The sequence below is a fragment of the Pezoporus occidentalis genome, unplaced genomic scaffold (genome assembly GCF_034315485.1).
Source record: "Pezoporus occidentalis ecotype Australia unplaced genomic scaffold, CSIRO_AGI_Poc_V1 ctg77, whole genome shotgun sequence".
Lineage (NCBI taxonomy): Eukaryota > Metazoa > Chordata > Aves > Psittaciformes > Psittacidae > Pezoporus > Pezoporus occidentalis.
In genome coordinates, this window is record NW_026916126.1 from 282,401 (window position 1) to 298,565 (window position 16,165).

Below are 16,165 nucleotides of genomic sequence, written 5' to 3' on the forward strand. Positions count from 1 at the left end.
AGGGACTCTTCATTAGGGACTGTAGTGACAGGACAAGAGGTAATGGGCTAAAACTTAAACAGGGGAAGTTTAGGTTGGATATAAGAAGGAAATTCTTTCCTGTTAGGGTGGTGAGGCACTGGAATACATTGCCCAGGGAGGTTGTGAATGCTCTATCCCTGGCAGTGTTCAAGGCCAGGCTGGACGAGGCCTTGGGTGATATGATTTAGCGTAAGGTGTCCCTGCCCACGGCAGGGGGGTTGGAACTAGATGATCTTAAGGTCCTTTCCAGCCCTAACGATTCTATGATTCTATGATTCTATGATTTCAAGTCTAACCCCCAAGGTTAACAAGGTGGTCCATGGGGGCTGATAGCTATTGTGACCAGCTCTAAAGGCTTCATCAGAGACCCAGACAACAGGACTGAAGATATCTCAGCCAGCCTCCAGATTACACCAAACTGGAAGGAGCAGTTGATGCACAGGGAGGGTAAGATGTTCCTCAGAGGGGTCTAGACAAGCAAGAGGAATGAGCTATCAAGAATCTCATGAAGTTGAACAAGGACGAATGCAGAGTCTTGCATGTGGGGAAGAGCAAGCTATGCATATGTACAGACTGGGAACCAACTCGCTGGTAGCAGCACTGCAGGATAGGACCTGAGAGTTCTACAGGAGGCAAGTTGCACAAGGATCAGCCATTTAACCTTATGGCAATGAAGGGTGAACATATACTGTGATGCATTAGTGACAAATCAGCAAGCAGGTTGACTGAAGGGATTATTCCCTTCTGCTTGGTACTGGTGAGGTTTAATTAGAGACCTCCATAAGTCCCTTCTAATCTATTTTTTCTATAATCCTGTGAAATGATTTTTTAATACTTATATTCAGTACTGTTCATTAGGTTTTGTTCTGAGTTCATTAGAGGTCCATGATAGGGGTTAAATTAGAGTAATAACTATACTTGAGCAAGAGTCGTTTTACATGGACCAAGATCCTGGAAGTTGGTAGGACATGGGAGATGAGGTCTTTTATTACTGGCACAGAGGAAATATTCATAGGCAATATAAAGGTAAGTTACCTCTATACACACTTTTATTTGGGGAGAGAAACTTTTTAAACATTTCCTTTAACTTTTAGTTCTAATTTTGACCTCTCTACTAATCTTTAATACATGTTTATCTAGCTGCATCTGAACTATACTGTTCTCCTCCTCTTTGCTTCCTATGTTGGTGTGTAGGATTAAGCAAAAGTGCTAATTCTAGGTTATTTAGCATGGCTTTGGTAATTACAGTTATAAATGGAGAGTAAGGTTTGAAGTTTAGCTTTGGGTTTTGTGGTGAGGGTTTTTTTGTTTGTGGTGGGGTTTTGTATTTGGTTTGGGTTTTGTTGTGTTTTTTGTTTTTTTTTTGTTTGATGGCACATCTTTAGCAATGATGCTCAACTGACTATGAAGCCAATCAACAAAATCCAGTCTTTAAACTCTGGCTATACTGAACTGTGGCTTTGGGAACAACCACACTCAACTTCAAATTTCACTGAAATTAAAAACTGGCCTGAAGCCAGAAAACTAGTTGTTGTAGAAAGTTAAAGGTCTTCCTCTATGTAATTTGCAAAAAGAGAAGCCCAATTTTTCTCCCTCTACTGTTCATAAGGGGTCCACCTGTGGCCTTTTTTTCAAGAACGAAATGAAGGTTTCTTGTCATGTCAGTTGCCAGTGTTTGCTCTCACCTTTCCCAACTGCACAGCCCAGCTCCTTAGGTTTACTTTGTCTTGAGCTGTATGAGGTAGCCTTGCCTATGTATTTGGCATTTTAATGTGCCTACTGTTCAAGAAAATATTTTTTCATTAGCCTTAATCTAATGTTTGCTTATGACTGAAAAGGTTCTCTTTACACAGGATTTAGTCCAGCATGATTACAAACCATGATATCTCTTTCAGGCATAATACAGTTTCCTCTCTCTCAGTTTCTCCTTCAGCATAGTGATCCTTATAAACAGCTGATCTAAACATTTTTTTGCTTTACTTTTAAATTGACGGAATGGATAAACTTTTTGCCATAAATTGATACGGATCTGATCCTGCACTATTGTTTATGGAAAACTCAAGGGAAAGTAGCAATAGCATACATCTGACTTTACTGTGAACTTTTAAAAAGAATTATGGTATTTCACTGCTTGATGTGAGGAAATATAACAGATGACATTTTTTATGATTCCAATTTGACCATTTCAGCTGTGCTCACCTTGACCGCTGTTGACTGACATCACATGCAGGTTGCAACAGCCATTAATTTTAAAATAATGTGCTTTTAAAGATATTTTAATGTTTATTCACAAATCCATGCTTTGGAACTAAAGCAAGATGATCTTTATTAAAGGTCAAGCAGAAATACTCAGGCTCCAACTCCTGGTAAATGTTTGAGTTGATACACAGCCATCTCTGTTGAAAATATACCATGTGCTTGCATTATGGCAAAATGTGAGAAACTGCATCTTAAAATCATCATGAAGGAAAATTATTTGGAATATTTGTAGACATTTCTAGAATATGTTAGTTGATCCCTTTCCCCCTATCTGCTGGCCACACCCTTGCAACTATGTAGCATAGACAGGAACAAAGTTTAGGCTGGATTATGCAAAGATTTCCAATGACAGTTTTAAGTAATGAAGTCCTCCTGTGATCTACTGAGGAAGCTGTATGTCAGACCTCTATCTCCTATATACTAGCCTATTTAAAATAAATTTACATTTAAGATCTGATATGAAACCCATTGAAGTTAATGGAAAGATTTTAATGTTCTTTGATTAAAATGCATGTAAAAGATCACATATTTTCTGTGATTCTATTTCTGTTACAGCTTGGCAAGATTTACTATGCATACATATTTCCAGCAAGGCTTCCTCCAGGGTTTTTTTGTTATTATTATTTCCCCTCATGATAATATCATACATCTTTTCTTTTCAGCATCTCTAAGGTCCTACCTGATTTTCCTACTAGCCAGCAGCTTAATTCTCTTCTAAGATGTGAGCTGTGTGTGACTCCCCAAACCCACCAGTTTGGCTTCTGCATGCAGCTGTAATTTAAAACAAAACAACAACCAAGCAATGGCTTCTGAGCTTTACAAACTGTTCAAACCAGAATTTATTCCTAATTCTCTCTCTCTGCTTATATATTTTTTAAAAGTCTTTGACTTTATGAAGTATTTTAGTTTAAATTCTGGTTGGAGACGTATCAGTTCATATCTGCTGTTGTTACATCTTCATGAAAGAGCAAAGCTATTTCTTGCAGCAAACACTGTTGGAATGCAGTGCAACAATAATATATATTTGCCATTTATACACAATGCATACTATTTCTTTTCTGGATAGCAGTTTAGAATACCTTAGTAATTATTTTTCTATATCCAGAAGGCAAAGGCTTTGGTAGTGTTAAGTTACAGGATTAACTGCTGTAGCTTCCTGTGAAATGCATTTCTGAGCCCTGTGATCTGGCAAGAGATGGATTCGAAGTAAAACCATGAATTTGCTAGTTGGAAGGTGTAGAGATAAGGGAAATAGTGATCAGCAACACCTAGATGTTGCAAATCAGCCTGGTTTTCAGTGAGCCCCCCCAGAACTGTGCAATGGACTGTTCCAAATATGGGAGTGTTTATGGGCCTTTGTCCTTTCCCATTTTTGAATGTCTTTATTCCTTTTCTCTTGATCTCTTTTCCTTCCTACCTGCTCCAAATTTTGGCCATCTTAAATTTTTGCATAGCTTTGCAGTCTCTGACTAGCAATGAAGAACTCAGTCAGACTAGAATTTGGCACTGGGATGGTTTGTGGTGACCTCTTAAAAGTTCGAGTCCAGTTTTAGAGAACAAAGTAATGGTAATGCATGCCTGGAGAGCAGTTACATGAGAGCCATGTTCTCACACACTGCATGGCACTCACAAGTGCAAAGTCAATGTTTATTAACAACTACCACAAATTCATATTGTAAATATCCTACACGTAATTACAGTTACCATCACTAGAATACTGCAGATACTGTAGGAACATTTTCTTAGTAACCATGATCTTCTGTTTAATTGTTTTCCTTTCTGATTCAGTGGTATCTTTGGTATATTTCTGGAAAGTAAATTAACATTGCCTTGTTTGTAATCCTGAAAGACTTCTGATGCACTTTATACTTTAATGCAATTATGCCTAATAGATGGAATACAGCGGCTTTGCAGAGATTGTATATATCCCTGCAGGATACTTGGCTGAGATAAACATGTATCTAGTTTATTTAACATGATTAACTACTTGGAGTGTTAGAATTCTTATATAGTAATTCACAACAGCCAGGGATTGCAAGATTACTGGAGAGACACTATGTTCTACAAGACAGCCCCAGTTTGATGTACACACCACACTGGGTAGTGCTGATGGGCTGCTATCCAATAGCTTCATTTCTCCTCCTCCCCTGTAAAAATGATGGTGGGTGAAGATTTGATAATCCCTGTTCCAACTCAGTAAAGGATAAATGACACATTTTATTTATTTCCCATCTAACTGATATACTTTCCTGCATTTATACCAGAGAAAGCAAGCAGCATACTAAGGAGACTACAGCACTAGGACTGTACCAAAGCTGGCACAGTTTCCTTTACTTTCCTCCCAGTTCAACCTCCTTTCCTCTCTGCGTTGACACAGAGGTCATGGTTCAGAGTCCATTGCAATTGATAGCAATCTTGGTCCTTAAATAGCCACTGTTTTTAAGTATTAAGAAAGGTTTCCTTCCATTTCCTTGCATAATTATGTTCTCCCTGCTCCTGCTGTTGGTTCCAGCTCTGATAGTCTAAGGCCACATCTGAAACCAGGAAGCACTGAGCTACTCCTATGTTGCAGCTGGAGAGTATCAGAAACAATGGGAGAAAAAATAAGCCTGGCTTCTACATAATCTGATATTTTTATAATCTACCCAGGAAGACAGTGATGTAGGACCATGCAAATGAAGAAGTTTAGTGGGCACAGTTCTGTGTGGGAGCTCTGAAGACAGGGATTCATCTCCCACACCTTTTGCATCTGTAAATTGCCACATTGAATTAATTACTTGAGAGGCAACCCCTGAAACTTAAGGCACCAAAATTTGACATCTCTTCTAGAAGCCTATTGAGATCTTTGGTAGACTAAAGTTGCCCTTTAGAGTTGCCCTTTATCTTTTCACAGATGATATAGGGATCCCAGGGATGTTATACTTCCAAAGCAGGCATTGCCTTTTGAAGATCTTTCTGTGAAAATCTGGACCTATGGAAGTCAATGGGGAATTACCTTTGCATGTCCAGACAGCTATTGAGCTGGAAGAAGAAGGTTTTTCATTACAATCATTTAGCATAAATGCTTCTTTTCAAGAATGGGAAATTGATCTGACAAGCTGATAGAAACTGCAGACTCTGTGTGTCAAGGAGGGGGAGAAAAAGCAGGAAGGTAGGAAATACCACTATTTTCTCATTCTTCAGGTTAATACTTTGAGGAATAATTTGGCAATTGCTTGTTGTTCTAATGAGCCCCTCCTCTTTATTATGATAAATACTAAATTATATGATAATTCCTCCTCTGCTTTCACTGACAAAGTTGCCTGTTTTGACAAGATACAATATTATTCTTTCTTAAATGGGAATCAAAAAGCAGAGGATTTCCTGCAATGCTGTAAAGTGCTCTGAACTGGTGAGCCTAATGCAGGGATGCTTATGATAAAGCACTGCAGAACACAGTTGATTAGAGCATTGAATTAACTGTGCTCTCATGCAGTCTCTCTCTCATCATCTTCTTGATTCTTTCAGCCTCTTATTTCACCCTTTCCATCTGCACATTATTGTTTTCTTATCCAGAAGTGTTTTCTTTTGAGAATTCAGCACAAATGCCAGCACTTGACTTTCATCAGAAAATAAGCCCCAGCTTTCTGCTCCAGAGAGTCCCAGCAAATCCTGCACATGGTGGCTTCTTCAGGTCAGGCTACAGCAGTCTATGTAGATTAAATGAATTTGGAATAATACGGAACAGCTGTATAAACCTATGATCTTTAGTGTTTATTTGCCTATGAAATACTGTTGCTGCTGTGACAGTAGCAATTAGTACTAGGACTTCTTTTTCTAAAGGCATGGTTGAACTTAAAGACCCAACATCATCAGATCAAAAGGTATGAAGTGAAATCAGTCAAGATTAAGGCTGTTTCTGTAGGCCTGTGACAGGATGTAGAACCATATCCAAGCTTGTGCTAAAGCACCTTTCCCCACCCATACTGTCATCAACCACTGACTTTAGCCATGGGGCATGTGAAGATCAGGTGGCACTGCCTCAAGGCCAAACAGCAAAGATCACATCTACATTTGTGCCAGCTCCTGCAGTCTCTCTGTTAGAATGAGTCAGATACTTCTTCGGTTGGAAGACTTTTCTGAAGGCTCAGATGTCCACGTACATGTCAAAGTCTAAAGCTGAGGTCTCTTAGCATGAACCACTCACTGTGCACATGACAGAAAGGGTAGGTAGGTCATTTACAGTACAGATTAATAGCAGGCTTTCTGGCTTAAATATTTGAATGAGACTTCACTGTTTGCACTAATACTTACAGTGCTATTAATGCAAATGCTCTAAAAAACTTAAATCTCTGTGGAATTGTAATTTACTCCCATGAATTGCAAGCTACAAGTGAAAATGTCAGAGTTTTCTGACTGCAAGGCTAATTCTGCCCTCAGATATACTACATAATTTTCCTACCAAAGTGAGATAAGAAAGTAAATGTTTTTTGGAAGAAAATAATATGAAACCAAAGAATGGTGTATATTGTGAATTTACATTTCCAGCCAGATACTTCCATTCATTTTGCAGTAGTGCAAGCCTGATAACACGAGTCTTTCATTTTCTAATACTAAGGTTATATTTATTATCAGGATAGGGCAATGTGTATTCTGAGGGCACTTCTGATCTTATTATCAATCAGACCCACAGTAATAGTATGATTTCTAGTCTTGGATGCTTATATCAGGAATACCATACTGTACCTCAAACCTGGGTCTACCACTAATGTCTGACCCGAAGTTGTAACTGGCAAATAGCAGCAGGGAATCAATGGGCTTTTATCCATTTTTAATCCAAATATCGATTTACTAATACTGTAGAGCAAACTTCTGTTAGTGGCTCTCCTCATTTGTGTCAGAGCTTCTTCAGCAACCTTATGGCATGAATTGGGGGTTCTTCAGTCAGGACTGTGTACAGTCCTTGTACTCATTCAGATTTTCACTGAAATTACTGGGCATTGTGTGATTCCAAGGGTCCATTTACATGAACTGCTGGTAGAAATTGTCTATCTTTTAAGACATTTAAAATTTACTCCTTTTTTGTCCTGTATCTGAAGACAGGATGTTCTGCTGGTCATATGTAAAAGCTTGTAAATAGACTGCATGTTACTAGCTAGCAAAAATTAATTCTAATGAGACCTTAAAATGTAAACAAGATGTATTTCCTTAGTTGTCATATTTCCTTGTCCCTGTGTGGTATTCTGCCAGGCAGGCCATGGGTGATGAGTTAAATGAGGATGGTGCTCTGAGCCTCCTTATGGTCATGATTCATACCTGCAGCACAGCACCTTTGCAGCTGCCATACTAATGTATATGACTGAAAAATTCTAGTCTCAGCACATGACCTTTGACTACAGAAGTTTTCCTTCTCCAGCCCCTGCACTGACAAGCCTGCTCCCATTCACCTCCTGCAGTATGCTGGGTGGGGGCAGTGGGGGGTGGGGGTGGGGTGGCCTGCTGTGTGTCTTTTTGACAGAGACTCCACAACACTGCTCCATCAAAAGGCTTCAAGCTTCCATGACAGCCAGCATGCTTGGGCACAATTCAAAATTGCAGCAGTGTGTGGAAAAAATGGAGTTAGTAACCTTTTATTTTTTTATACTTTTATTCCAGCTATTCAAAACACACATGTAATAAAATTGTATTTCCAATAGCAATAGCATTCCAGGAAAGCATCTGATGGCTTTTTTGGGGGAAAAAAGGAAAAAAAAAAAAAAGTCTTCCAGGAATTTACTATCAAGTGAGAATGAGATTAAAACTATTTTTCTTGTGTTTACTGTTTGGTAAATTTAGCATTCATTGTTTAAGAAACATCAGTCTTTTTCTGCATGATCAATATTTAGATATTGACACTTAATATACTAGGATTATTGTTCTCTAATATCAAACTGCCTCCACCAATAAAAATTGTACATCCACATAAATGTAACAAACACATTAACCTAAACAATATCTCTTCTTTAAAACTGCCAGTGTCTAATTGTCCCAATTAAAAAGCAACATTCAGTAGCAAGCAGATGAGGAAAACACTGAACAGAGCTCCCAAGCTTTTAACAACAATGAAAATAAATATATATATATAAAAAAAATGTTCTCTATTATGCTTCAACCTTATTACTTAATTTATGTGGGACATAGTTTATGTGGGAAAATGCTATTATGAATTCTTTTACTTCTTACTTTTATAGAAGCATGTAAACAACTCCTGAATAAAAATCTGCTTGTATGAGTAAAAATACCAAGAGAAGATCATGACAAACTCAGTAACCTTACACCAACAGTGTCCAGAGTTTCTAAGTACTTTAAAGGTGAAAAAACAACATAGAGCTTGTACCTGTGGAAAATTTGAATAAATCCCTTGTGATGGATATTTTATGAAAATATAAATGAAATTCTATTTCTCTTGCATACTCTGAAGGAGAGCTCTTGTCTTCCTTCCAAAACACCATGTTTCAATGCAATGAATATAAAACAAGGCTACAAATATGTGCTTATGAAAAACAAGCGTTTTCTGCAGTGAAATTATGTATCTTTTGAAGCTCATATTGAACATGATGTAAATGCACTGGCAGTAATTGTACAAAAAATTCTGCCTTTTACTAAACTGATTGAGGTTGTAATTGTGGGATTTTCTTTTGATTTTTCTATGACTTTTTTCTTATGTCGCTTATAAGGCTAAATATTTTTGTAATTATCTGATAAAATTATTCTCACACTGCAGGAGTATTGCCTTATATAACACAATCAATAGCTTCAAGTATTATAAATGATCTAGCAAATGCCCTGAAGAGTTGTATTCTATTACTTCTCCTCATTTTCCCACAGGAAAATAACGAGTTTCCAAGCCCATACTTTCAGTTCTGTCCTTTATTTTCATACTACCCGTGATATAGGTCTGAAAATGTGAGGCCTGTCTCTGAGAAATTCAGGTCTCCATTTCCATAAAGGCTTAACTCATTGGTTCACTCGGCTTGTTAAGAAGTGTAGCTAGGGCAAAATGTGGATCTACAGTTAAAACGTCTTCAACTTTTTATTCTTAGAGATGAATTTGCTTGGAGTCCCTGTATAAGCACAAATCCTGACAAACGTCCATGCTTGAATAGGACTCACCTGTGTGGTTGCCACTGCTTAAGCTAAGACTTATTTGAAACAGACAATTCATAACAAAGAAGGAACCCAGTCGTTCGTGTGCTTTGACAGCTTATAGTTAAAGCCTAACCTGAAAAGGCTGGGGATTTGGACTCAAAACCCAATAATTCTACATGTACCTATAGTTTACTGCCTATCAGGACTGAGGCAAGATTAAATAAATCTTGTTTTCTTAATGAAAAAAGAACATCCTGACACAGTGAACACATAAAAGTGACTAATCCATCTCTATCTTCCCCAGTGAATATTATTCATTATGCTGTTTGCTTTTCTAGATTTTTTTTTTTGGTAGTCTGAAGCAATAATTGCATATGTAACTACTAGCATGAGATACGTATAGGAAAACCAAGCCAATAATTTACAACCTATCAGTGCTTTTGCTTTTGGTGAATTATCACTAACCTGAATACTTTCCCCCCCAACTTTGTGTAGTGCTTTAAACTGGTCACCAAATGTCTAAGGAGAACAGTTCTTTAACAGGAGGTGTTTTAATGATTAGCTGATTGTGTCTGTCTGACCAGCACAAACTCCAGCTCTCTAATCTTGCACCTCAGCAATAAGATAGCTTCTTAAGCTAAAAGTGCAATTCCTTCAAGTGAAATTTTGCCAAGTGCAATTTCTCAACAAGTTTTCTTAAGGAAAACAAGTCAAGAGCACATATTTTTCAATTTCTGCAGGACATGTTTTATGAATGTCATGTATGTGAACAGTCCTGCTGGGGAACCAGTTAGCCATAACAGGTTACAGAGAACCCCTGTGAAAGAGTCTTAAGAAGCAACCTCTGGGAAAGAGTTGTAAGAAGCAACCTCGAGCAAGTTCGTGTGAAAGATGTTAACATTTGTTAACATGTTTGCTCTCAGCTCCTCCATGCATTTGGCTCAGGAAAGTTTCGTGGCCCGAGGTGCGGCTTTCTCTGGCTCCCTGCACCCAGTGGAAAGCAGCACCGTGCTCAAGGCGGGCTCTGGCAGAGAAAGGCAGCAGCTTCTGGCACGGGGACAGCAGCGGGGGGTGCCCTCAGTCCTCCTACCGCAGGGCCCCAACCCAAAGACCCCGGCCGGCTCCCTGCCCGCCGTCAGGAATACCGGCCTCGGCGCTGTCCCGGGTGCTGTTGCCACTGTCCGCGGTGCTGAAGCAGGGCCGCAAACAAAGCGCCCGCGGGTTGCGGTGTACAGAGGGGCCTGCAAACTGGCAGCGGGCGGCTGGGGGCATGGCGGGCACAGCGGGGAGCAGCAGTGGGGAGCTCTTCCCGAAGCAGCTTCCTCCGCCTGCCGCGACCGGACAAAAGCCTCCAGGCGCAGCAACTCGGGGGCACCTGGGTCCCCGCAACCGCGGTTCCCTGAGCCGGATGGGGCCGCCCCTTCCCCATCTCGGTCCCCCCGGTCCTTCGCCACCCCATTTTACCACGAGAGAAAAGTTTTGCCTGTGGTGCCTTGCTCCCCACCTTTGGGACCGGACTTGGCAGGGAAGGGGCAGCGGCGGGGGCCGGGAGAGAGCAAGGGGGAGTTATCTCCTACTTATTTATTTATTTAGCTCTTTCCTCCCTCAGGTCGCCATGGTGATACGGAGCTCGCTCTCCCTCCGATCAAGAAGAGACGGGCACCCCTTCATGAACATCCCTCCTCCCCTCCGTTCTCGCTGTCTCCAGCGGAGGCTCTCCTCTCCCTGCCTACCCATCGGGATCGGGGCCGCACCGATCCCTCAACCTAGCTCAGGCTCCTCTCAGCCTTGCCCCGGCAGCCCTCAGCCCAGAGAGACCTCAACTCCCCGGCGAGCAGCGGCGGGGCCCCAGTGCCCTCCCAGAGGAGGAGTGAGACGGAAACAGCCAAAAGAGCATCTCCCGCCGAACCCCTCTGAAGTTCTTTCCTGCTTCGGCACTGCCGCTGGAGAGCCGCTGGAGAGGGGGCGGCCAGGCGGGACGTCGTCTCCGGTAGCTCCCGCCCTCCGGTCCCCACGGTTTAGTCCCGAGGCTCGAGGAGCCCGGCGGAATCCCGGCCCCGTCGCGGCGGCAGCGCTCTGCCGATGGCGTGGGGCCGGGGTTCCCAGGCGGGAGGCTCCCGCGACGGCAGCTGGAAACGGCGCTCCGGGGCCAGCCCGGGCACCCTTCGTGTCCCCATCGGCCGCGGCTCCACCTCGCCGCTTGCCCAGCGGAAAGCGGCCGAGGCTGCTCGACCCCCGGTTACATAAGTAACGCGTCCCTTGACTCCCGGAACGGCCGCTGTGGCTACCGAGGGGCTTGAGGAAGGGCGTTTCTAGGGAGGCGATAGAGCTGAAAAAACGCGGCGGCAACGATCCGTAAGGGTAAAGGCATCAATACACAAGCCCCGATCCCGCACTTCTTCCTCTACCCTTTGGGTAACCCTTCCCTCCTTACCTGGCGGCCACACGCTGCTCTCACTCCATGCCGGCTCCCCTTGGGACGGGGCAGGGCGGTGCTGCCCGGCTCTGCACCGGCTCCGGCTTCGGGCCGGCTGGTGCGTGTGCGCGTGTGAGCGCTGCTGCTGTCACACGGCCTCGGGGATGCTGTCGGGCGTCTCCATTCCCCACGCCGCTCGCCCACTTCCCGCGCCGCTCCGCCGCCGCGCAGACGGGCACGCCGGGGCAGCGGCACCAGCTGGCTGTGGAGCTTCGCTCCGGACCGCTTCGCACCGCTAGCAGCGAGCGCGGGGAGTGCGGAGAGCGACCGGACGGCCGCGGCAACGCCGCGGGTGCCCGCGTGTCCGTGGATAGGGGGGAGGCGGCGCGGAGCCCGCGGGGCGGGCGGGGGAGGCGCGGCCCCTCGGAGGCAGCCGCGGGCGGGCCCAGGGGCTGCGGCCGGCGCCGGGGGGCTGCTCTAGCCCAGCCGGCGCGGCGGCAGCTGCGGCGGCAGCTTCGGGTCGGAGAGGGGATGCCGGCAGCGCCACCTGCGGGCAGCGCGGGGCGGTGGGGGCGGTGCGGTCCTTCCGCTGGAGGGGGTCCTGCCCGCTGCCTGCACCGCCCCCCGGCCCGGGCAGGCTGCCTCTGGGGCAGCCGAGGCACAGAGCTGCCCCCGGCGGAGGGCTCCGCTGGTGCCCGCGGGAATAGATGACACGGCGGGTGTGGGAGGGGGCGAGGCCCCGGCCTTGCTCCCCCCACCCCCCTGGCAGTGCGTGCACTAGCTCTCGCCCCGCCGTCTGCCGCGGGACCGTCCCGCCTTCCCAAGGTGAGTCCTCCCCGGCAGGGCGTCAGAAGGAACCACAGGTGCATCCAGGTGACCGGCGGGGTCTGGGATTTTGTCCCACGAAGCTTCTTGGCGCGTAATAAGGGCCGATCCGGCAGCGCAAACAAACCTCTGCAGCCTTTAGGGCCCTTAACAGCATCTTTTGGACGGGGCTTTCAGCAACCTGATCTAGTGGAAGGTGTCTCTGCCCACGGCAAGGGATTAGATCTAGATGAGCTTTAAGGTCCCTTCCAACACAAACCATTCTATGTTTCTAGCACCTTTACACGCACTCCCTGCTGATTCAGTCTGTAGGAAGGGAGTATCTTTGACACTACTTTTGAGCTCTCTGGTTTGATTGAAATTGGCCAACATATTCCTGAGAAGGAAGGACAGCTGACAGGCAAACCAGCAGGTGCGCAATATTAACAGGCACTTGACTTAGGCCTCATTTTCCTAGAAAACCTAGCTGAAAAGTAGAACCAAGAAGTCATCTGCTAGACATTATCCTTATCATTTTTTTTTGTGTGTAGGATGCATCCTTTCCAGACAACTCCACCTTATACTTTACCTTTTGTGTCTACATTCTGTCAAATTAGCCATATTCCCAACTAATGTACCCAATGGGAAGCAGAATGGGGTTGTGGCTTTTCAGGTAACATAAATAGCAATCTGCACTTGCACCAGTCGTAGCAGTTTCTCTGTTTTGTTTTTTTTTTTTTTCCTGAGATTAGCTGCAAACCCAGCTCCATGGCTCATCCATATTCTGTGGCCATGGATCACCAGTGATCTTATTTTTTTCTCCTTCTGAGACAAAAGTAGTATTTTAAACCAGCACTGCTTTAGCTTGTAAAATTTCCTTATTTGCAGTTCCTTTCTCACCTCACCCTTCCTCTTCACACCTTCCTACATTTCCTAATGTATTTATGTACTTTCTGGGAATCTTTTTTTTCTCTGTCTAATCTCCTCTGAATCCATGTGTTTGTGTTAAGTATCTATTATATCAAGCTAGTGTAAAAAATGTCTGTGTTCTACTTTCTTAGGCTTTTTCCATAAAAGGGAACCTCACTGAAAAGAGCAATATGGGGCTTCTTCTTCCTTGGAGATTTGCATGCCTATTTGTTTCTTCTTGCAAACTACTGTTGCTTAAATCTCTTCCCTTGTGCTAGGGGCGTATCTACTGGAACAATATCTGTTCTCCAAGCTGAAGCTGCTTTTCTAGAGCCTGCTCCACTTGTTATTCATTTTTCATGCTTTCATTTGACAACACAGCAGGAAAAGTGGGCATATTCTAAATGGAGAAAGGGTTTCTATGGAACAAGGAAGGATATGTATGAGCTTATCCTTCCTGACTTCATGATCCTGACACAATGTGATGTGTGATAGGGCCTTTTATCTCTATTAATTGTTAAATATTTCAGGAGTAGCAGCATACGGGTGCTTACATTGAGCTTGGAACCATAACATCATTAAATTGCACAAACCCTCATGCTTTCCAAATGGCACACAAACTAAACCAGCTCTTGAGCAGGTGCACAAATAATTATTTTATCCTTAGCCTGCTGTCCCCCTTCAATCTGTTTGTCTCAGTTGCAGTTTTTTCTAAACCAGCTCCATGAATCTCACTGCAGAACCTCTCAAAGTCTGTTAATACTTAAGCTAGCACATACATAAAAGATGCCGGCTACTTTCTTAAGGTCCCAGGCAAATGCTTGGCTGGTACATTGCTCAGATTTCTTTTTCCTTTCTGTTTCAGTTGAAGGACAAAGCAGTGCTCGAACTGGCAGTCTGTAAATCCATGTTGCTTGTTCAGTGTGATTTCAGTTAATGGGCTTTGACTCAGAGATCCCCTCCGCTACCCTTTGGATGGATAGTTCCAGAAACAACTTGACTTCACCAGACTCGTGCTTTGCCCAAAGGAACAGTCTGTGTCAGGAACCAAAGTTTATTTCAGCTTGAGGCTTTTGGAATTGGTTTTAGACAGTACATGTTTTAAACACGAGGAAAAGTAGAGGATAAAAAGTTGATAAGTGGTAGAGGGGATTGTTACATCCTACTTTAGATAACTAACCTTAGGAGTTCACTTTGGGAGTCTGTTTTACTTGAAGAGAGGAGCCCATGGAGGGCTACTCAGTGCACCTGGAATAAACTTCAGTTCTGAATTGCCCTCTGGAGGGTTTTCTCTCCCTTGCCTCCTGGTAATTGTAATTGTATATGGATTGTCCAGAGGTTGTGAAGAGATTATTTAGAGAGACTAGCTGCCTAATCTAGGATCTGATGCATGACTATCCCCCTCTAGTTTTCACTTTGCCAGTGCAACATGGCATTTACACATGGGGAAATCACCTGCCAGCACCTCTTTATGAGTGATTTTGATGTATGCTTGCAGCTGGAGATACTTGTATTTCAGTGAAGCTTCAGCTGCCAGTGTCAAATGTGAACACACATGTTATTCCCATGAATTTATCCTGCAAGCTTGTGCAGCTTTGTTTTAACATTATTTAATTCACATCCATAAGGTGCATGCAATGCCATCAACTTACTGTCTATGATGTAGTTTCTGATGCGCTGGATCACCTGCACCAATCCTGCGTGTATGGATTTTTGCTTGCTGTGTGCATTCTGCAAATGAATCCCATGCATGACAAACAGCATTGCATATTTGAAGTCTGATGAAATTGAGTCAGAGGTATTGGTTCTTCCCTTCAAGCTCTGAAATGTTTAATTTTGTTGGTATACATCCCTGCTTTCATTTGGAAGGGGTTAGTAGATGAATAAAAAATGAGCCTACTGAGGAATTTTGGCTGCAGAATAGTGTTTCATACATAAACTCTGAGTTTCAATTACTTTATAGTCAGTGGTTTTTAATGTGCCTCGTTGAAGGGTTGCTGTTTAGCTGCAAGACAAAGTTTGTCCAATGTTCTTCTCAAAATTATGACACCTGGAGATATCAAAACCACTCACTCCTGAGCACGAGAAAGCATCTAGTTTTATGACAAAGATGTACACTTTGACATCCAGATGGCCAACTGACCCTGACCCACAGCTCTTAGACACCATCACAAATGAAAAGCATGTGAAGATCAGGCATGGGAATGTTTTAATGTACAATGGAAACAAATCTGTTTCCTTCTCCAATCAAAGCTTTGGAGAAGCCACTTTGCCTACAGCCTCCTTTGCTCCTCCTCTTGTTATTACGTTTTTTTCTCACTGGCCTAGGAAGTGTAAGTCTAGATATTGCTTCAGACCATATGGCAACACTGAGAGCTTTTTTGCACAACAGTAAGAAAAGCTATGGTTAGAAATATCTGCTTAAAGATCAGCTAAACAGTTTTGGTTCACACAACCTGATAATATTGACAAAGGGTCAAAATTTGCTAATCTAACAGTAATTTTAAATCCTCAGTAGGTTTTATGGCTTGTTGGAGCTGGGGAAATTTTGCAGAGCAAGCCATTGGAAACTGAAGGGGAGATAAGGAGAGACTAGTGGGTGGAAGCTGTCTGATTTTGTTTTCTGGCAGGAGGAATACCAGAGGGAAT

At 43.4% G+C, this 16,165-nt stretch overlaps 1 protein-coding gene across 3 annotated transcripts in view; it reads right to left on the reverse strand.

The window, feature by feature from the left end:
* Nucleotides 1-12,184, reverse strand: part of KCNJ6 (potassium inwardly rectifying channel subfamily J member 6) — a 175,245-nt gene extending 163,061 nt beyond the window's left edge. For 2 of the 3 annotated variants that reach the window (XM_062602466.1, XM_062602463.1), the window contains exon 1: nt 11,822-12,184. The gene's annotated coding sequence lies outside the window, so the exon portion shown is untranslated. The remainder of the gene's footprint in view (nt 1-11,821) is intronic. The other variant, XM_062602464.1, reaches the window with a different exon arrangement.
* Nucleotides 12,185-16,165: the final 3,981 nt, after the last annotated feature.